Source organism: Colossoma macropomum, unplaced genomic scaffold (genome assembly GCF_904425465.1).
Source record: "Colossoma macropomum unplaced genomic scaffold, Colossoma_macropomum, whole genome shotgun sequence".
Taxonomy (NCBI): domain Eukaryota; kingdom Metazoa; phylum Chordata; class Actinopteri; order Characiformes; family Serrasalmidae; genus Colossoma; species Colossoma macropomum.
Genome location: NW_023494790.1, coordinates 38,506,248 through 38,528,966, shown reverse-complemented (window position 1 = coordinate 38,528,966; position 22,719 = coordinate 38,506,248). Strand labels below are relative to the sequence as shown.

The window sequence follows — 22,719 nt, the reverse complement described above, 5'->3', positions numbered from 1 at the left end:
AACAATGTCACTGTTATTACTGTTAATATTTGATATATTATTATATGTTGATGTTGTTATTGTCATTGTTGTCACAGCTAGGGAGGGACAGAGAGAGAGAGAGAGAGAGAGAGAAGAGAAAGGGAGGAGAGAGAGAGAGAAAGGGAGGAGAGAGAGAGAGAGGGAGAGAAGGACAGAGAGAAAGAGAGAGAGGAGAAGGGAGAAGGAGGAGAGAGAGAGAAGAGAAAGGGAGAAGGAGGAGAGAGAGAGAAGAGAAAGGGAGAAGGACAGAGAGAGAGAGAGAGAGAGAGAGAGAGATAAGAGAAAGGGAGAAGGAGGAGAGAGAGAGAGAGAGAGAGAGAGATAAGAGAAAGGGAGAAGGACAGAGAGAGAGAGAGATAAGAGAAAGGGAGAAGGAGGAGAGAGAGAGAGAGAAGAGAAAGGAAGAAGGAGGAGAGAGAGAGAAGAGAAAGGGAGAAGGAGGAGAGAGAGAAGAGAAAGGGAGAAGGAGGAGAGAGAGAGAGAGAGAAGAGAGATAAGAGAAAGGGAGAAGGAGGAGAGAGAGAGAGAGAGAAGAGAAAGGGAGAAGGAGGAGAGAGAGAGAGAAGAGAAAGGGAGAAGGAGGAGAGAGAGAGAAGAGAAAGGGAGAAGGAGGAGAGAGAGAGAGAGAGAAGAGAAAGGGAGAAGGAGGAGAGAGAGAGAGAGAGAGAGAAGAGAAAGGGAGAAGGAGGAGAGAGAGAGAGAGAAGAGAAAGGGAGAAGGAGGAGAGAGAGAGAGAGAAGAGAAAGGGAGAAGGAGGAGAGAGAGAGAAGAGAAAGGGAGAAGGAGGAGAGAGAGAAGAGAAAGGGAGAAGGAGGAGAGAGAGAGAAGAGAAAGGGAGAAGGAGGAGAGAGAGAGAAGAGAAAGGGAGAAGGAGGAGAGAGAGAGAGAGTCACAGTTCACAGTAATAAAATATGTCCGTGTTATCGCTGATCCACAGAGCGACTGTGTTCACTCTCAGCGCAGAACATCAGATACAATCAATAAAATAAAATACAGCACTGAGAACCACTGAGAACCATTCAGCTTCACTCAAACCCAGTCGTTGCTCCTGTTAAAGCGGACCTCGGAACCAGAACAAACGAACTGAGAGCACCTTAACAGACTGAGAGGGAACAACTTTAACACTGGAAAACACAAATCAAACTCCAATAAACTCCCACTGATGATGCGTTACTGTTATAAATTATTAACACTCAACACACCACCATCACGTCTCTCACTGCAGTGCTGACCCACCACCCAAATAGTACCTGCTCTATGGGGGTCTAAGGGGGTCCTGACCACTGAAGAACAGGGTAACAAAGTATCAGAGAAACAGATGGACTACAGTCTGTAACTGTAGAACTACAGAGTGAAACTATACGGTCAGTGGAGCTGATAAAGTGGACAGTAGTGTGGAAACGAGGAGGTGGACTTAATGAAGTGACCAGTCAGTGTGTTATAGACAGATATATTTGACCTAAAGAACTGTAAATAGTGTCTGAATACTTTTGGGGGGCCTTACTCAGTTTCTTAGTCATCAATCAACACTGTATTTGGTGTCTGTAGTTTGGATGAGGATGTACACTGAAAAGCAATGGAAGCTTATGCTCCAAGTTTCTGACACTGTATGTCAGACTCTTATCTATAAACATGGACTAGAGTGTGGCCAGAATTCAGGCTTTAAGACGTTACAACTGTTTTTAGCTGTGCATCGTACACTGATCCATTTGAATCCAAAGCAAAGTGGAAAAAATCTTCATCAAATCTTTATTCCACTTTATTTCTGGACGCTGCTACCAGGAGACTCCTGCTGCTTTATGTTTGTTGTGATCTTGGTTTGCTGCTTTCGTATTCTGGATGCTGTCAGCGGGGCATGCTGAGTGTGGGGACTGCCCGATTTTCATATAAAACCCACCGAAGTGAAGCGAGACCCCCGGGCTCGTGTGGAAAAGGGAGCAGCGACTGTGGAGGGAATGCTAAGCTGCAGGTGGGTGGGATCTCCTCGACCTGGCCAATCACGGCCAGCCTTGATGTTAATCCCATTTGTCATAACAGATTTCTCTCTGATGTGAATAAACAACTGAGGGTCACAGGGGTCGAGTGTCAAGCTGTAGTAATGAGATGCTAATGGCCTCCAGAAGTGCAAGATCAACATGCTGACCTCTGCTCTGAGTCTTACTGAGCAGCACAGAAGATTTAACTCACTGTGAGCCTTCAGCTCCAGCTTTCACTGCCTGGAAAATGCTATGTAGAACCAAGGCTGAGCATTAAGGCCTAAAATAATATTGAGACACAACATTTAGTTTGTCCCAGGTCTGATATACTATATGGCCAAACGTATGTGAATACCTGTCCTTTCATATCTATATGAGCTTGTTGGATGTCCCATTCCAAAAACATCAACATTAATATGGAGTTGGTCCCCTTTGCAGCTCTAACAGCCTCCATTCTTCTGGGAAGCTTCTACAAGATGCTGGAGAGAGTCTGTGGGAATTTGTGTCCATTCATCCAGAAGAGCATCTGTGAGGTCAGACACTGATGTTGGACGAGAGGGTCTGGCTCACAATCTCCATTCTAGTTTATCCCAAAGGTGTTCAGTGGGGTTGAGGTCAGGGCTCTGTGAGGCCACTGGAGTTCCTCCACACCAAACTGGTCACTCCATGTCTTTATGGAGCTGCTTTGTGCTCAGGGGCTCAGTCATGCTGGAACAGGAAAGGCTCTTCCCTAAACTGCTGACACAAAGCTGGAAGCAGATAACTGTGTAAAATGTCTTTGTGCTGCAGCATCAACATCACCCTTCACTGGAACTGAGAGCCCAAACCCTGAAAACCAGCCCAGCCCATCATCCCTCCTCCACCAAACTCTACTGTTGGCTCTGCAGTCCGGTAGGTAACGTTCTCCTGACCTCCACCAAACCCAGATTCATCATCAGACTGACAGACAGAGAAGCTGATTCATCACTCAGAGAACACGGTTCCACTGCTCCAGAGTCCAGTGGCGGCGCTTTACACCACTCCAGCCGACGCTTGGCATTGGGCATTAGTGATCTTAGGCTTGTGTGCAGCTGCTGAGCAATGGAAACTCATTTCATGAAGCTTCTGATAGGCAGTTCTTGTGATGTTGCTTCCAGAGGCAGTTTGGAACTCAGTTCCAGTTTCAGGGGCAGATCTAGCAGGGAAGCAATTTAAAACTGACTTGTGTCAGAAGTGGCATCCAATGACGGTGCCATGTTTAAAGTCACTGAGCCCTTCAGTGCGACTCATTCTACTGCCAGTGTTTGTCTATGGAGGCTGCAAGGCTGTGTGCTTGATTTTATACACCTGTTAGCAATGGGTGTGGATGAAACACCTGAACTCTAACCAGGAGGGGTGTCCATATACCTTTGACCATTCTGTATGTATGTTGTGTTTTGGAACACCTATTAAAAAACACTACCAAAAATGTCCATTTCACCCACTGCGCTGCACTGAATCCAATTAAAAACACTTATAATTTTGTTCTCTTTGTAATGATCCATGTAGTTGGTCAGTAGTTGGTCAGACATACACAACAAAGACAGCTAGAGCTGATGTGTTTTTAACCGAAGGATCATTAATGCTGACAAACATGAACAAATATTAATACATCATGTAACACCCTCCAGAAACTTTTCATCGGGAAAAAATCTATTCGACAGCAAGATAACTACCACAATCACACTGCTGAGAGGATCAAAGCGTACCTGTCAAACAAAGAAGCTGAACGATGGACTGACCACCCCAGAGTCCAGACCTCAACACCACTGAATGTGTTTGATTACTTGGAGGTGTGTCTGCAGATTCTTTGAGGAACTGAAAGTGAGTCTCCTGAAGAGAACTGAAGCTGGAATAATATTATATTTAGTTGCTGAGGCCTCTTTGTGATTTTCTGTTATAATTTCATCACAAAAATACTTTTAACTCACAAAACTTCTCCAGAGTCCACCTAGTGACCCCTACTGCATGTTGCTGTCCCGAGCTTGTTGATGGCTCTGCTATTTAACAGCCATAAAACCACATATCACAGTCAGTAGACCCTCCTAAGTGCAGTTGTTGTGTCTGCTTAGAGCCAAACATCTACAGCCAGACGTCAATTTCAGACGCATTGCGAGTGAATATTATGGCTGAGTTACACTGCATCTCCTCATACATGTACATCTGTCTCTGAGCGGTCTGTTTCTGTACATGGGTCTCGTTTTTATTAATTAAGCCGGATTATCACAATTAATTAAGCTCAGCCGGAGAGAGAAGAAATCTCCAAGCCTGAGCTAATTAAAGATGCATAAATTAATTTCAAATCAATTAGAGAGAATGAAAAGACAGCAGACAGTCTGCACACCGTCGTGGCTCTGCGGGAGGAAACGTGGAGACAAACAGAAACTTACAACAATTTTTAACAAGATTAAACTTTTTTTCCCTTTACTTGATAACAAAATAAATAAATACAGAAATGAGAACTAAATTTAAGTTCTGAAGATCCACTGAGAAGAACCAAGACTCCAATGGAGACACTCCTTAAAAACTTCTCCATAATTAAGTGGTTAACATGTAAACAGAGCGGTTCAGAGTGGTTTGGTGTGAAACGCTCTGTTCTAGATAAACTTACTAAGTCAGAACTGTTCACAGTGGTGGTGATAGGAACCAGACGTCCACCTCTAAAAGCTCCCTCACAGAAAGTTCCTACATGAAATGGTTATGAATTCACTGCCTGATGACTGAGACACTGTTTTATGATAGTTTAGAGAACTTAAACTCCATTCATGGTGGAGGGATACATGCAGGGCGCTGTGAGGCAAAATAGTCCCCAAAGAAAACTTATTATTTCAGATTTTCCTCTATTTTCCATCATCAACATTCCATATAAACTCAGAAGACTCGTGTAGGTTCACTGGTGGTTCTGGATAGTAAATAAAATGTCTATATCTGTGTTGTAGTCATGGCGACCCCTGGTTCCTATCACCACCACTGTAAAGACATCTGAACCGTTTCACACCAAACCACTCTGAATCACTCTGATTACACCTCACACACTGAATTATGCAGGAATTTTGAAAATAGGAGGAATTCCACTTTAAGAGTATGTGGAATAAACACTGAGAGGAAACAAAGCTCAAAATGAGAAACTCCCTAAAAGCATGAGAACCACTGAAAGGAACCAAGGCTCAAAAGGAGAACCCATCTCCTCTGGGTCGGAGAGTGCAGTTATGATCATGGGTGAAAGTGAAGATTAAAGCAGAGGCTGTCGTGATAAAGGATGAACTCGGCTGTGTTCTAATAAGAGATAAGATGACACAGCTGAAAGAATGACATTAAAAGCTTTTATTGTATTGGAAATGCAGAGGGGAACCTGCCCTCCTTTACAGTGTGCTTGTAGGAGATAAGCGCCGTTTTGCTGGGAGACAAACAGAACTCATAATTCACTGACTCTCCTAAGTGCGGTTCTCTGCTCAGGTAAAGCAGCGAGGAGCCCTTTGCTCTCGTCTCATTGGACACAACACAGAGGAGGAAATCACTGCAGTTCTCAATGAATTATAAATGTCTGCGTTTTAATGTAGCTTCAGTCGCTGTAATTGAGTAAAGTCTGCACAGCTTAGTCACTGCAGCACATCTATTACAGAACAATGGGCCTCAATCTGAGGCCTCGATAACACTTTCACTTCTAAATGAGGTTCATCAGCAGCAATAACCAGGATCATTACTCGCCCTGTGTGTAAAGAGCAATACAGACTACACGCTTAAAAAGATGGTCAGTCCACGGTTCTTCAGCAAAGACGATGGTTCTATACAGAACCATGAACACTCAAAGAACCCTCTGCATGACCAAATGGTTCTTTGCCTGGTAAATGGTTCTTCAGACTGATGGGGAATGTGTTGTATATGGTTCTATATGGAACCATTTTTAATCCATATCTATCTATCTCTCTCTCTCTCTCTCTCTCTCTCTTATATATATATATATATATATATAGCTTTTGTCAAAAGAAAACCTCATATCTCCATTTTTGTTGTTTTTAACATAATTTGAAAGCACCTGTTGCCTATTAGATTGTGTGCAAATTTCATGATGAACGGACCAAAAGAAATAACTCACAATGACTAGGAAAACGTCTGGTTCCATTGACTTACATGTTTTTTCCTTCTCCTGTAAAGTTACCATTTTGGAGATACGAGGTTTTCTTCTGACAACAGCAACATATATATAACAAAAACTAAATGAACCAAAAACTTTTTCAACACTTCAAAAAATCAAGCTGTAAGGATGCTGTTTGTTTGTGCACATTCCCACCTGCATCTGTTTACTGTTTTATTGAACCTTTCACACATCACACAACTCAATCAATTAGGAGCAATCAATAAAGCTAATTAATGAGCAGATTCCCCGAGGACTACATCAGCAGACCTGAACATTAACCAGCTTCAATCCAGCTTGCAATAAATGAACATCTGATTTACTAAGTCAGGCACTTCAGACGCTGTATAGTCGTTGGTTTACTCGTTCTCAAAACCACCCTTAAAACAGCACTGTTTACATTCCGTGATTAACCATAGCTTTAAAGGCACGCTACGCAGTTCTGGAGAACAACTGTTCATATTTGAACTTAACAGCAAAACAAACACACCCCTCCATTCAGTGCTCCTTCAGAAGCTCCGTCCCAAATTCATGGACATGCACTGCTGAGGCCAACACGCTTTAGTAGATCTGTGTGGCCATAGAAGTCTCCACAAACGTACAGACACATACCGTGATATAATGCCCCTCCTGATGATACTGCTGCACTGTTTTGAATGATAGACGTTGCTGCTCTGGCTTTTCCTTTGTTCTGTATGTTATACTGATGATCAAATCTCATTCTCTGCTGTTACTTGGTTACTTGTGAGTCTTGGTTCCTCTCAGTGTTTCTTCCTCTTGCTCTTAGGGAAGTTTTTCTTGCCACTGTTGCCGTTGGCGACGCTCATGGGGGCTCGGACCCTGATTTTTCTGCAAAGCTGCTTTGTGACAACACCTGTTGTAAAAAGCGCCATATAAATAAACTTTGACTTGAACAACAACACAGCAAGTGATGTAGCTAACGTTAGCTCAGTAGCGGGTTAGCAGACTGTCACTACAGCTGCTGCTGTGAAGCTAAACAGCTGCTATCACAAACATTCGCAAACACACCTGTCCAGCTGGAGCGACCTCCTGTTTTCATGCATTTCAACTCTCAATGAAGCTGAAGTCGGCTTCTTTTTTACCAGCTTCTTGTTCAAAACTTGGTTAAAAATGTTTTTTTGAAAATGTGCACTGAACTTGCCTGACTACCAGTAAGAGGTGATGAGTTCCCCAGTTCAGAAGCGTAAAAACAGAAGGAACTGCTCCACTGTGTCTGTAGTTCACACTGGGTATTTGGAGAAGGTCAGAACCTGCAGATCTGAAGTCCCCTATTGGAACATAAAGTGAGGTACACGGAAACCACAGAGTTTTAAAACTGCTCTCTCTGATAAAGTCATTTAGGCTACCGAAATATTCTACCTATGAATTTAAAGCTGGGACAAAGACCTTTAAATATGAACGACACTGACGGATGCCGGAGTTCCCCTCCTTCAGCCCTGCCAGAACTCCTCATGACAGACAAGTTTCTCTCTTTTATTTATTTTCAACATTTTCCACATATTAACAACAACTGTTCCATCTAACTGACTTCAGTGAAGTTTATTTTAGGCTACAATTTTTGTGGCTTCACAAAACACTAAACAGAGAAATGATTACCAGTGTGACAAACCAGCCCTCGAATATTCAAGCTATTCAAGTCCCCTAAATAAAGCTGCAGCTAATCATGCAAATTCCATCATCATCATCATCATCATCATCATCATCATCATTTTATTTATATAGCTCCTTTCCTATGCTTAAGGACGTTTTACAATCAAAAACTCACAGCTCCCACAGCTAGCAGGAGGGATTAAGGCGGCCGGGCTGGGAAGCCTCGAAGGCCGAAAACGTCCTCAACCACGAAGGGGTGGCATTTATCTACAGCCGAACACCACCAGACCAGACAGCCATGTAGCTGCAATGCAGCATCGCACGGGCAGTCGGCCCTTAAGGCCTCGTAGCTGCGGCAAAGCACTCGTGCAGCCAGACGGCACCGGTCCAGGCAGAGTTATAGCTGTACTGAAGCGTCACCCAAGTGGCCGGTCCTGGCAGCCACGTAGCTGACATGTAGTGTTGCTTAGCTAGCCGGCTCAAAAGGCCTTGTCGCTGCCCCTCCAGTCCAGGAAGCTCCACTGCAGCATCGTCCAAGCAGCTGGCCCAGGTAGCCACGTAGCTACAATGCAGCATCAATCAGGTCCCCAAACCAGAGAGCCTCATAGCTGCGAATCAGTGTCACTCAAGTGGCAGGTCCAGGCTGTATTATAGCTGTGAAGTAGCGTCACCCAAACAGCCAGACCAAGAAGCTTCTGAGCCACAGGTGGAAAATCTCTCTCGGCTGCCATCTCAGTGGATATGATGGAAAACTCCTCAGCCAACACACAGACAATACAACAAAAAACGATCTAAAGTGGGAGCCATATTGCGCCAGTGTACTTACAACAAAGCACATATTGGACTTTAATTCAACTCGGACGATACTGATGAACCGCAGGTCTAGTGGTATCCATTAAAAACTGCAGATAACGCACAGACAGTTAACAACCTTTTTGGTTGCAAATCACCGGGATTTGCACTTCCACTCTTCACTTCCAAGAGCTTGTTTAAGAGCTTGTGTGTCTTCTAACTGACTAACTTCTTTCTGCTGGTAAAGGCAGGCTCTGAGTCACAAGGCTGCCCAGTGACCCCAGTGCTTAATTGTAATTACTAGTTTCAGGTGTGGTTTCAGGTCAGCCAAAGGCATGAATTGTAGGGGCCGGGCTATCAGTCACAAGGCTGATAAATTGAGGAGGTATTCCCTTGAAGAACTGAGGATAAATGAATAAATTAATTAAGGAGGTAAATTGAGGAGGTATTCCCTCGTATTCAGTCCTCCTCAGTTCAGTCACGTCACTCGCTCCCTTCACTGGATTCCTGTAGCTGCATCAGATTTAAAACCCTGATGCCTACAAAGCCAAAAATGGACCAGCCCCTCCCTCCCTAATGGCAATGGTCAAAACTCGAACTGTAACTCGAACTGTACAAGCATCAAGACTTTTCTCTGTCCTGGAGCCCAGGTGGTGGAACCACTGGCACTCAGAGTCTCTCACGGTCTTCAAACGCAGACTGAAGACCGTCTCTTTATACAGCACTTAAGTGAGCACTGAGTTATTTATTCATTAAAATGTACTGCACTGCTCTGTGTTTAACTCTGTTCCTTTTCTCTCTGTATCAACAGGGACTTTTGTTTCTGGCAGTATCTGAGCTCAGGACTGGCTTTCTCTCTAACCTGTTAGTAACTAGCAAAGATACTTTCTCTGAGTGACAACAAAGCACTTTTGTAAGCTGTTCTGGATAAGAGCGTCTGCTAAACGCTGTACATGTAATTGTATATGTGAATGTACTACAAGGGGCTACACACCTAAGATTTTCACTCACTTTCACACCTGTGTAAATGTGATGTGACAAACATGATTTGGTTTGATTTGATCTGATTTGTTTGATAATGTCAGTAATCCACAATATGGTGACTAGCACATTAGAGCTTAAGTCTAAGGCATCCTCCTTCTGGTAGACATCAACTATCAGTTTGAGAAAAAGAATAAAACTGTGATGTTTTCAATACAACAGAAAAATGTGGAAGAAAACAAAGAATATTTCCATGCAACGTGCAAACAGGGTCACGGTCTCATACAGGATACTCAACAGGATTCTTGTGGCATCGCTTTCCTCATCAACCCTCTCACAGACCATGCTTACTCAAAGAAGATGCACCTGCATGATGCACATTTCAGCACAACCACATCCGTAAAGGAGCTAATTAAGACTACAGAAGGCTCGACTCTCTCTGCTGCACATCTCACTCACAGGGCACTTGTTTATGCATTGAATTCCTTTCATCTGTTTATGCATTCAGCTCTCACCGGCTCATGTGCACATTAGGAGTGTACTTCCAATGCACACAAGCAACCTACAGCATGTTTGCGTTACTGCATATTGAATATGTGCAGAAAATAAAACAGCTGCGTGGAAATGCAGTAACCCTAATACATAGCCCTGAGGGACACCAAACCACTCCACGCAGGAGTGGTTCTAAACCCAAATACAGATACACCGCTGAAGCAAAAAGAACAAATACTCATGAGCTTAACTGCATCCTGAAGACACAAACTGTTCATCGCAGGGTGACAAAGGGAGACTATGAGCCACTGCCACACAGTAAATCAGATTAATTCCACCTAAAGCACGTGATTTCAATTTGTGTCTGCTCATCAAACTCTTGAGTCGTGCTACTGCATAAAATCAGACTTGCATTAGGAACGTAATGTATGTGTGCTCAAGCTCCATCTTGTAATGTAATCTGGATTACATCATCTGATTACAAATATCAAGTAATTGCAATCAGAAAACCTTTGAAACCTTTGAAAATGTACATAATCAGAATACAGTTACTTTTTATGAGTTACTTTTATAACAGTGGTGAACACTCAGGGACTTCAGAGAAGGTCTAATGATTTCTATGGAATAAAAAAAGTATGTCTATAAACTGTTTCATTTTTATTAAACACTATCATGTTGTTTCTCAAGGCTCCTTCACCACAGGAGACATGCTACTGATTACGACAATAACATTTCAGTTTGTCACTAGACTGTGGCTGTAACTCTCCGAAATGACTGATTATAGTAATATCTTACATTTAACAAAGCAGAAAGAACCAAAGCATTGAAATATTAGTATAATATTAGTACTATAACCTCCGTTACTGTTGCAGATGTAATAAATCATGCACTTCCGAGAGCAGATCTTCTCCAACCCTGTTTTCCTCCCTTCGTGTGAATACAGTGTGGGCTTTGGGGAGTTTAGGCACACTTGTTTTCAAACATGTGGGCTCTTACATGCTGAGGAAGATGCTCATTTTCAGACGTACAGGAGGAGGAAAAGGCCCAGAGGAGACCCTGCTGCGATATATGACTGACAGACTACGCACAGAGTGTTTTAATGAAGCCACTAAAGGGGTCTCTACACGGCCAGGACGGTCCACCGTGGTCAACCTTGACACATCCTACCAAGAACAGCATGAATAAGGGGGGCAAAGAAACAGAAAAAGGCTGTGGAGGAGTAAAATAACAATGATGGTGATATAAATAGACAGGATGGAAGAGCTGAAGACAAGAAAAGTGAAAGATTTACAGAACGAGTTCCCAAACTTTTTCATGCCAGGACCCACACGTGGAGGTAACAGTCGAGGTTCATCTTGAAACCCACCAAATATTTTATGAAGCAAAAAAAGACAAACATCATAAAAGTTCACAAGTCTACAACCCACTTTACTCAATATTACTGTTTCACAAATGCACAAATCGTACCACGATACAATTCTAAAACATATATAGGCCTACGCTGTTAATAGGGTGGGTCTCATTTGAAATTTTTCGTTGCTGCTACCAATCCGATATCTTAAACTTGATATTGATACCAAACAACACTTTTAATAACCTGACTGTACTATCTGAAACACATTTAACCATGAAATATAGTTATCCACTAGAGGAGTTAGTTAGCCTAGAATAACACTATGTAGGATTTTGGGATTTGGAGCCCTCTCTGGTGGAAATATGTAACTGCACGCAACGTGTGGAAGAACATTTTGTACCGTGGGTTGTGCTTCAGACCCCCACAAACGGATGAATCTGAGTTTTGCGAGGCTGAAAGAGAACTGAAAGAGAACTCAGTGTAAACTTGGTGAAGGAGCGTCTTCTGAGCGGCTTCTGAGGATGAGACTGAATTATCTACTACTGTCATCACATCTTCATCAGTGTGATGTTGATTTGAGATCATCTGAGGCCGAAACATCGAGCCGGACCTTCTTTTAGAGTCTGAGAGTGACGTTATGGAAAGACGTTCGACGTGGTGTGAAAAACTCCTCTGACTTTTAAATGATTATTTCAGGCTTTACAGGCGACTCACAGCGAATTACACTTTTTTTAGATTTAGCACAGTGTTTCTTTATACAGTGGACAAAAATGCGATCGTTGTTCACCCCCCCCTCAACTGACATCAAGGACTTTTTTGCTACAATAAAAGTGTTGGTTCTGTGGATGGAGAAGAACTGACCACAGCATGGTCAGAGCTCTCAACTACAACATGAAAATGAAATGTCGGCTCATAGTTAATAGGGCTCATTTAAAAACTGAAGTGTTGGTGTGACAAACATACGAAACTTTGAATATTTCTTTAATACTAAAACTTTTTTTAAAATTTTTAAGCCTATATTTTGCATTAGGCTAGTTTAGTTAGCCTAATGCTGTGTCACTGAACAGAACACGGCACAAATTAGGCTAAAGCAAGCTTGTTTAAGTCCCAAAGCAATGTTATGTGGCAGCAAAGCTACACAGGTCTCACATGCTAAAGAGGAGAATTTCGTATTTCTAGTGGCAGCAAGCAGCAAAAAACAGACTCGAAGCTTTGAGCACTGAAACTGCACATTGTTCAGCGATGAGTGTTACCGGTATAAAAGGCCACATCAGCTATGTTTCCGTCTAAAGGATTTCTTGCGAAACACATTTAACCCTTCAAAAGTTTTGATGTAGGCTATGGAAACGGAAACTGTAGGTAATATTTTATGAAAGGCAACAAAACTTTTTTCTGTTTGACTTTAGTGGAAAAAAATTTAATACTGATACCTGAAAACCTACATTGGAAACTTTTTTTGATGCTTAAATTTATCACCAGATTTCTCTCACACACCTCTTACAACAAACACAAACAAATCCAGACAGCATGGAGGAGAGGTGGGGCTGGACTGGGGAGGAGACCTGAGCGCTTTTAAATGGAACGCTGCCACTTTCAGCTCTTGAAGGGAAAGATGACCAATAAATTAAACAAAATTTTCTTATCAGTAGGTTTTAGGGAAGTGAAAGAAGCCAAATGGACACAAGTTGCAGTTGACATGAAATTAGAGATGGAAGCATGTCAAACAACCTTTTTTCACTGATGAACCAAAACTTTTGGGACAACATTTTCTGTCACGAAAAGATTTCAATCATTTGAATCAGTAAAAGTGAGTCTGATGGAAACAAAGCAATTTGTATGCATTTCATTTTAACACTTGCTAATTGTGTAGAAAGGATGGAAATATATCTACTGATAAGACTGGGGTGCTTTGTGAGCGTCAGCAGTGGCTGCAGACGTCTTTTGGTTACAGCTTCTGATCTAAAATGCTGGTAACTGAGCTCCGCTGAGGAAAAACTAAAATAATCCATGGATACGGCTTCCTAGCGACTCTCTCATCCCTAAACTACACACCACTGTCAGAGCGTCGCTGCAAGACAGCAAATTCCATGATCTACAGTACGAGTCAGTCACTAGAATGAGGACGTCGTATCAGCAGAAACACTGCTGAGTTTAAATGCCACTGAAATGTCAGTGGCATGTTCTTTTCAAAGTCTATTATGAAGCATTTTCCCAGTTGTGTCCACGGTTCTTCAACAGACAAACAGGTTTTACACATCAGTCAGGCATCCTGCCTCTGAGCTGAGGAGGAGCTGGCGATCTGCCCCAGGCACGCTTGTTCATTCTAGCAGAGTAATGAGGTCTGGGAAAAGCACTTAACCCAAACTGACCCTCAGTCATTATGGTCAAAAACAAACCAGCTCTGTGTGAGCGCACACTCTCCGGCTCTTCGCTCATGTAGAACTGCAGAGGAACTTCTTAGAACAGCCAGCATCCATCAGCAGAGGAACGGCTTAAACCGGCTTGACTTCTTCATTCCACCTTAAATGGTACAGGAGCCAGAGGCTCCAGAATGTAACAGTGGTGCCATTTAAGGTGGAGTGGAAAATCTGATCAAGAAGCGAGTGAATAAGAATCTGCACAGGAACTGAAGTTTGTTGGACGTTTTGGATCCTTTTGATGTAAAATAAACACTGAAGCTCCATCAAGAGAGGAGTAGAACCATTATAGCAAAACAGGAGCTGAACCAGCCCAACAAGATGACATTAAACCCCCCAAAAATAGAGTTCATTAGGAACTAGTGCTTAGGGAAGTGCAAACTCATCATAATGTTACTGAATCTGGCTAAAAAGAAAAATAAAACTATTACAAAGAAGAAGGAACTGCTGCTTAGTTGCTGAATTAGTGAGGGCTGCTCTCTGACTTCTGCTCCAGTTTGGAAGTCTAAAAGATTTTAATGCTTCCATTCTAAAGTTCACAAAAAATCCACAGATCCTTTTCAGTTCTTTCTTCTCCAACGTTCCGCTTTTTCGCTTCAAAACCTTCACAGAGCATCCACTGTTTTTCTCGGCTAACTCGCGGTGACTTTTCCATCACCGTCTCAGGATGAATTATTCAGCTTGTTTACTGTACTCCGCTTTGGATTCTCTCCTCCGCGTCGGTCTTTCTGGGGAGGTTAAGGAATGTTAATGTGAATTACTGAGATCTGCGTTCTCCGCTGCCTCCTGATTAACCAGGCCTTTATCTCCTCTCACTGTACTAATAAATACCAAAAAGATCCCGAAGCTCAGAGGGGAAAAGAAAAGCAGGACAACTTGTGTGGATGTGGCTTTTGAAGAAAAGGCTCGGTGGTTGAAGTCTGACGGGAGAGACTTTCTGTGTTTTTGTGCTTTGTTCTGGATGCTGTCTTCCCTGAACTTCTGATCCTGATGCTGCATTGCATTTGAAAGGTGCACACTTAAGAAGGATGGTTCTTCAAAGTCGACAAAAATGGAGATACGTGTTTATTTTTGGACAGCGACAGTTTACTAGACACCTGCTGATCCAGCGCTTCTTCTGAAATGAAGGTGTTAATAGTAAGTCTGTGCTGCAGGAACAGCCTCTACTCTTCTGGAAAGGCTCTAGATGTTGAACATTGCTGTGAGGATTTGATTGAGCATTAGTGAGGCCAGGTACTGATGTTGGATGGTCAGTTCTGGACACTCCATCTCATCCCAAAGGTATTGGATGGAGCTCCATCACTCCAGAGAACACAGTTCCACTGCTCCACAGCCCAGTGCTGGGGGGCTTTATACCCCTCTAGCCCATGCTGGGATGACCTTAGACCTCATGTACAGCTGCTGCAGAGCGTCCTGTTTTAGTTTAGACCTGTTGGTGCTACCGGCCCCCAACGCAGAAAAATGCACATCAACATAAGTGTTTACGCTGTTAAAACAGAGGGTTCTTCAAGGGTAGATTTAAGACAATCCCTGCATAAGGAAGAAGGAAGTCAAAGGAAAAAAGGACAATTTTATGTTGCAGTGTGTGGAACTGAGTCATTCTCACAAAACCTCAAATCATGTCCATAAATATCAGAGTGTCATCATCACCACACAGATCAAAAACACTATTATCATTTATTATACTCTGATGGTTCTTCAACAGTCCTTTGGTGAAGAACATGGTCAATATAGAATCATGAACACGCAACTCTTTGCATGATTGAACGGTTCTTTGGATTGGTGAAGAATGTGTTGTACATGAGTATATATGAACGTGTTGAAAATGGTTCTATATAGCACCAAAAAGGTTCTCCTATAGTTATGATGTTAGGCTTGTAACAACAGCAGAACCCTTTTTGGTGCTATATAGAACCATAGACACATTCTCCATTAATCTGAAGAAGCATGGTTCTATATAAACCTTGTCTTTACTAAGAACCCTTGAAGAACCATCTTTTTTAATATGTGGATCAGCTGAAGCTTCTATAAGGTGTAGCAAATGGTTAAATTATTAACTTCTATGTTTTTAAAGTTTTAACCTCAATTCACATTACTGTAATGTACCCACACATCTGTTACTAATTACTGATATTTACCATACTTTGTTCTAATTAAACATTTGTTTTAATTAGAAAAATTAGAAAAATTGTTTAAATTAGAAAAAATGAGTTTGTATTACTTCCATGACTAATCCGTTTCTCTAACGTGAAAAAAGTGAAGTGAAAATAAAATGTTATCGTGGCAGAAATAAACAAAAAACTTCAGTCTTTGCCAATTTGTTGCACTAATGAGATAAAATTGCAAAATAATGTATTTTGGAACAAATACATCCTTTAATAACCAGCTTTAAAACTCTCGGTCCAACAGCAGCACTCAGACCGTGAAATAAAAACATTATGTACAGATTTATCTTCAGATCTTACTGCGTTGTGGTCATTTACACTGAAAAAAAAATATTACTAAAATTAGTTTAAAATCAATTAAATAAGTCCGGCTTATTTTTTAAGATTCAACTGGGCACTGCTGCTTCTACAACCCCGTTTCCAAAAAAAATTGGGAAGCTGTGCAAAATGTAAATATATTACAAAGACAACATATCAAATGTTAAAACTAAGAAATTTTATTGCTTTTTAAAAAAAAATATTTGCCCATTTTGAATTTAATACCAACAACACGTTCCAAAAAAGTTGGGACGGGGGCCTGTTTACCACTGTGTTTCATCACCTCTTCTTTAACAACACTCTGTAAGTGTTTGGGAACTGAGGAGACACTGCTGTAGTTTAGAAAGTGAAATGTTTTCCTGCTCTTGTTTGATACAGGATTTCAGCTGCTCATCAGTTCAGAGTCTCATTTGTCATATTTTTAATTTCATAATGTGCCAAATGTTATCAGTGGTGACCGGTCTGGACTGCAGGCAGGTCAATTTAGCGTCCTGACTCTTTTAATACGGAGCAATGCTGCTGTAATACATGCAGAATGTGGTTTTACATTGTCTTGCTGAAATAATCAAGGCCTTCCCTGAAAAAGACGTCGTCTGGACGGCAGCATATGTTGCCAAAACATGTATATATCATTCAGCATTAATGGTGCCTTCACAGATGAGCACATCACCCACGCCATGTGCAGTAATGCCTAATGAACTTTGGAGGTGTGTCTGCAGATTCTTTGAGGAACTGAAAGTGAGTCACTGACACTGAGATTAGATTTACATGGTGTCATTTTGTTAAATATGCTTTCTGGTTTTTTCCTGATGCTGAAAATGAAATAACTGATGGAAATGAAATAATCAAAAGTCTGAGCTCTGATTTTTACAGTACACACTGAAAAAGCCTCTTTAAGGGTTTTTTAAGGAAAGAAAATGGTTCTATATAGAAACATGGACACTTAAAGAACCCTTTGAAAGATTAAAGGGTTCTTTGCATTGAGAATGTGTTGTGTACGCTTCCATACAGAACCTTTTGAACTTTTTGAAAAGGGTTCTATAGCACTAAAAAGGGTTCTGCTATTGTTACAGGTTTGACAGTGTCATCAACAGAAGAACGCTTCTTGGTTCTATATAGAACTACTTTCTTTACTAAAGAACCCTTGAAGAAGAGTGCACATAAGAAAGCGAGTGTCTGTACAGTTGGCCCGCAGTCGGCTCACGTGCCGGCGCACACATTAAGCTGTCGTGTTCCAGTGTGAGTGAAGGCAGCAGAGGCGGCGAGCCGAAGCGTGGAGTCGAGCGGAGAGTCGCTGGCCAGCTTCTCGGCTCAGCGAGGTGCGTGAGAAGGCGTTCTTCTTGCAGGCGAGCACAATCACATTTAAATTCACCCTTTCACACAGCCAGTTTTATCCCGACCCACCCACCGAGAAAACCGCACGAGCGTAACTGCCTCCTCTCAGCGCGCTGCAAACGAGGACACTCACATTATCCCTGACAGAACTCAGAACAGAGCTTCACACAGTCACTACAGGCAGTAATGAAGGCATGTTCTGAGTTCATATTCATTATTTCTCACTTAAACTCACTCAAACAAGCTGAGAATACCTGGGCTGACTTTTCACCCCGACACCTTTACATGGAGCTGCACAGAAACCAGGCGGATGACAGTAAAGTCTTTCTTTTCATAGAAAAAACAAGAGGAAAGAAGACTATCAGGTTATCATTTGAATGAATCCATGTGTAAACAAAACTAGCCTACTTTGATAGTATATATGATATAAATGATATATACATGTAGATATATACATGATATATATATACTGTATGCATTCATATATGCATATATATATATATATATATATATATATAGTCACCGATGCTGGACGTTGAAATGATGAATTATTAAAAGTCATGAATAAAGTCTGATGAAGTGTATGTTGTCCACTCACACAGCTTTAACACACTGCACTGCTTTAAAAATGAACTAATCGTTCTTTAAGCAAATAAAGCATGCACTTAATTTCAATTCAACATTTTAATTGATTGACAGCCCAAGTTTGAGTAATTCTCATGTTCTCATTCTGCTCAATATCACAAACATAAGGCTAGGGTGAGGTCATTAGGTCTTCAGTGACCAACCCGGTCTTTGGAAGATCTCATTAAAGTGCGTCTTTGGTAATGAGTTCTCTGAAATGGCGCCGCTCTCCGCTGCAGCTTGCCGTCCAGGCTGTGGAACTAATCCGCTCACATCAAGCGTTAATTGCGCTCGCAGACAAGAAGGCGATTAAAATGCATGGAAATCAAAGTGACTCCAATATGGAAATCAATTAAAGGGAGGGACGGCACGCGCTTTTGTTTTTAAGAAATTAATCACTAGTCGTCCCACGTTCGTCTGAGGAGGCCTTTTGAGCGAAGCGCCCACTGAGGGATAAAATCAATTGACCGTTTCGCTGCTCTTAATGAAATCAACTAGAGAACGAAGCGGGTTCTGACGCTGCGGGACACCAGGCCTGAAGCAGAACCTCGAGATTGCTTATTTAGAGGAACGGCTTCTCTCTCCACTCTCGCCACTGTAGGGGCGTTTCTGGGATGCATTGAAAATACATTTCAAATAAATTCTCTTCCTATTCAAACAGGCTGCTCTTATGATCTATAATATACCTCTTGAGTTTAATGTTTACTACAGTGGACTAAAGTGCATTTAAATGTATTTGTCTATGTAGAAGCTAATGGTCAGCGTCCTCTCTCAGATGGGCCTTTTTAAACCGCAACGCTCAAACTATACTTGCGTCTACACATGTAGATTACCTGGTCTAATGCTGAGCTCATCTTTATTCGGAAGTGGGAAGCCACAGCTCGGAATTTTAACATTTATGAAGTGGAAAAAACTTGGACACCTCCATAAAAGCAAGTACTGTAAAGCGGTAATTCCCAGAGGAGGCGGCACTGTTTTTCCCTAGGCGTCAGAGAAAGGAGCAGGGACGCAGGAAAGTGTTTTAAGTTGGGGCTGAAATTTTAAGCAGCACATGCGTGGCGAGCATAAGGACATCATGCTAAACGGTTTGCCTTTTTTCATTTGAATTTTTTGGTGTTACATCAAAGAGAGTGCGTCATACTGCGCTATAGACGACAATATGGACGTCAATAGAGACAACAATACATCGCTGCTGTCGGAAGAAAACCTCGTACTGCTAAAATGGTAACTTTACAGGAGAAGGAAAAAACCTACTTTACTTTGAATGTAAGTCAATGGAACCAGAGTTTTATCAAAGTCATTTTGGGTCGTTTCTTTTGGTCCATTCATCATGAAATTTACACACAACGTAAAGGGCAACAGGCATTTTCAAATTATGTCAAAAACTGAAAAGCAACAAAAATGGACACACAGTGTTTTGCTCCGACAGCAGTGATACGGACACACCATGGACACATCAGACCGCTGACCACACTCTCTGCTCTCTCATTTTGGATGAACTTTATGCAAATTAACTGAGCAGCAACCAATCAGATGGTAACTGATCGAGTCACGTGGTGAGATTTAACCCCGGAAAGCGCACTGAGTGGGAGACGGCGGCTAAAACGTTATGAATATGTTAGATATGTTAGTTTTGGGGGTGAAGCCACAGATGTTCTGCGTTCCTCTGCTGTGCTTGGATGACTTCATTTGATTTTTCCCTCTCAACACAGAGAAAACTAAGAACTTCTCCCTAACAGGTTTTCAGTTCATACTGTTCTGTGTCATCACATAACACCATGGAACAGTCCATAATAAACATGACCGGGGGTGGGGCTGCATTAAAATGAAGGAAAATAACCACTACAATCGCAAATAGCAGCCAATTTTAAAATGCAGACATATTTTGGAACTGGTTATTTAACATGAACACGAACAGTGTATCTAATCTGTATTTTCAGGCGGCCCTCGGCGGCTGCTGACCTTTGCCGATGCCAGGCTTGGTTATTTATAACGCTTAACCTGGTGTAAAACGTGGTGCCGTCAAGGCTGGCAGGAACTATTTGTTGTCTTCAGTGCAGTATTTTACAGTGTGTCTGTAAATACAGTTAAGCTTGTTCTGATTCCTGTATTTAATTAAACTAACATCGCGTTTAGCCTTCAGAAGTCTACTCTGAAGTCATTCTCCCTCCTTATATCCAGACTACATCCTTCAGGAAGGCCTTTCACATCCTCAAGGACACACTGACATTTATGTGGAACTGAGAAACACCATATCTCTCTGCTAGCGGTGAGAACAGCATGAAAGCAAAAGCCATTTTCTCACCTGCAGCTGCACGTTCTCCAGGCTCGGCTGTGAGATTAGACAGACAGTCCAGCCAGTGCAGAGTGAGTTCTCTGTGCACTGCAGGGTTCTTACAGACATTTAAAGAACACTGATTTGATTTACTGTCCAAAACCTCCAGTGAACCTACATGTGTCGTCTGAGTTTATATGGAATGTTGATGATGGAAAACAGTGGAAAATCTGAAATAACACGTTTTCTTTGATATCAATAACCAGAAGGTCTAACCAGATAGCACCATATATCGGTCCGCTGGCTTGATGAGGTCGGGACCTCGCTGACTGGTTGCCACTGCTGGTCCACCCTCGGACCGCCCAGATTACTGTCCTGCATTCAAGCTGTAACTAGTTTTCAATCTTCTCAAACAGATTTTAAATTGACAGGGACTTTTATTTTAGAAAATAAACTAAGATAAATATTACAAACAACTGAGAGAAAAAAAAATAATGACCAGGCCTGACATAAAATGATTTTATAGAGAATGCTGTTGCTGATGCTGAGCTGGATTAAAATTATTTACTAAGTTAATTTACAAATTGGACGTGAGTGGAAAATGAGTGGAAAGTGGAATTTTGTCTAATCCTCTGCTTAACCACCGGTTGGCCGCCCAGAAAACGCTGAGCAAAACATCAGTGGACGTCACCAGTGGCCCACTATCCCCTTGCTATCAGGGTAGCTGCTAAATACTGACTAGACGAGCTGTTTTACTTAAAATCAGTGTCATTTAATTGTGCTGATGCAATTAGCCTATAAACTTTGGCTAGCATTAGCAGCCTAGTTACATTAATGTTGATGAAGTGCCCTGATACAATTAGCCAAGTGTAGCTATCTATCTTTTTAGGACGTGTCCGGATTCAATTAGCCAAGCACAGCTACCTAACTATGCTGATGCTGAGGGAGCGTCCTGATGGAGAGTGTAGCTATCTAGCTATGCTAATGTCGTGGAAGTGTCCTGATGCAAGTATCCAAGACTTTGGCGAGCATCAGCAGCCAAGCCATGTCAATGTTATCCCTGCTGAAAAAACAGCACAGACCAGCAAGCATTTCATGACAGTCTAAGCTGGTTTATGCTGGTCTAGTGCTGGTTTAGCTTGACCAGCATACCAGCATCCAAAACACAGCATGTGCTGCTTTTGCCGGAGACCAGCCGTGCTGCTCTATGCTAGTTTTCTAGCAGGGGTGGAAGCAGGCTAGCTATGCTAATGTTGAGGAAGTGTCCCAATGCAAGTGTCCTAGATGTTGTCTAGTATTACTCACAAAGCTAAGTGGTCACGCTCTTCTGCCTGTGTACATATATTATATATATATATATATATATATATATATATATATATCAGAAAATCAGAATATGCGAATACGAAGTGTTCACTGCACTGCTATTTTCAGTCTTCCACTGAAAAGCTCTAAAGATAATTAGACACTCCAGGAACTTCGTTCACTCCACGGTTGGAGGATGAAAGTGAATCGATGTTCAACTCCAAAGTGAGACTACAGGCTCCTCACTTAGTGACCTTTTCCAGACCAAAGTGTCAACAGCATTCGGATCATCATACATCAGAGAGAGTCGGGAGGCCCCGGACTGCCTGGAGAAAAGGTCAACTCCACTCTTTACGAGAGCGGACATGCCACAAACCTCAAACCGCTCTCATCCAACATCACACAACTACACAGCACCCGCGCCTCTCAGCACAAACCAGCGCTTACACTCCAGCAAGAGTCCATCACCATCCACAGCTCTACTGACCCTGTGACCTCCCCTGGGTTTCCTGACCAGGCCGCGCTCAGCGAGGCTTTATTTATTTATTCCTAGCCCAGAGAACAGGCGGTGATGAAAGAATTCAGCTGATGCTCCCATCAAAAATCACTTGTAATGATACTATTACACAGCATCGTCCTATAAACATGTCAGACCAAATAAATATTACAGTTAGAGTGCATCATCTCTCCTGCTGACAGCGTGCTGACTCTAAAACACCGTCGACATCCTGCACAGATCTCAATCCACCCAACATCGACAGAACTGGGGAACAAACCCAGTCTGACTGCCCACGAGAAATAATCAATACCCAACTGGGTTTAGTGGAGAACTTCAAAAATCCAGTCCTCCATCAAATCAAATATGATAGAACTACCATACGTCTTCATCGGAGCTCAGTA

The 22,719-nt window shown here is 42.1% G+C and overlaps 1 protein-coding gene across 2 annotated transcripts in view; it reads right to left on the bottom strand.

Moving 5' to 3' along the window:
* LOC118809779 (zinc transporter ZIP11-like) overlaps positions 1-22,719 on the bottom strand; it is a 147,798-nt gene that overhangs the window by 11,676 nt on the left and 113,403 nt on the right. The window lies entirely within an intron of this gene.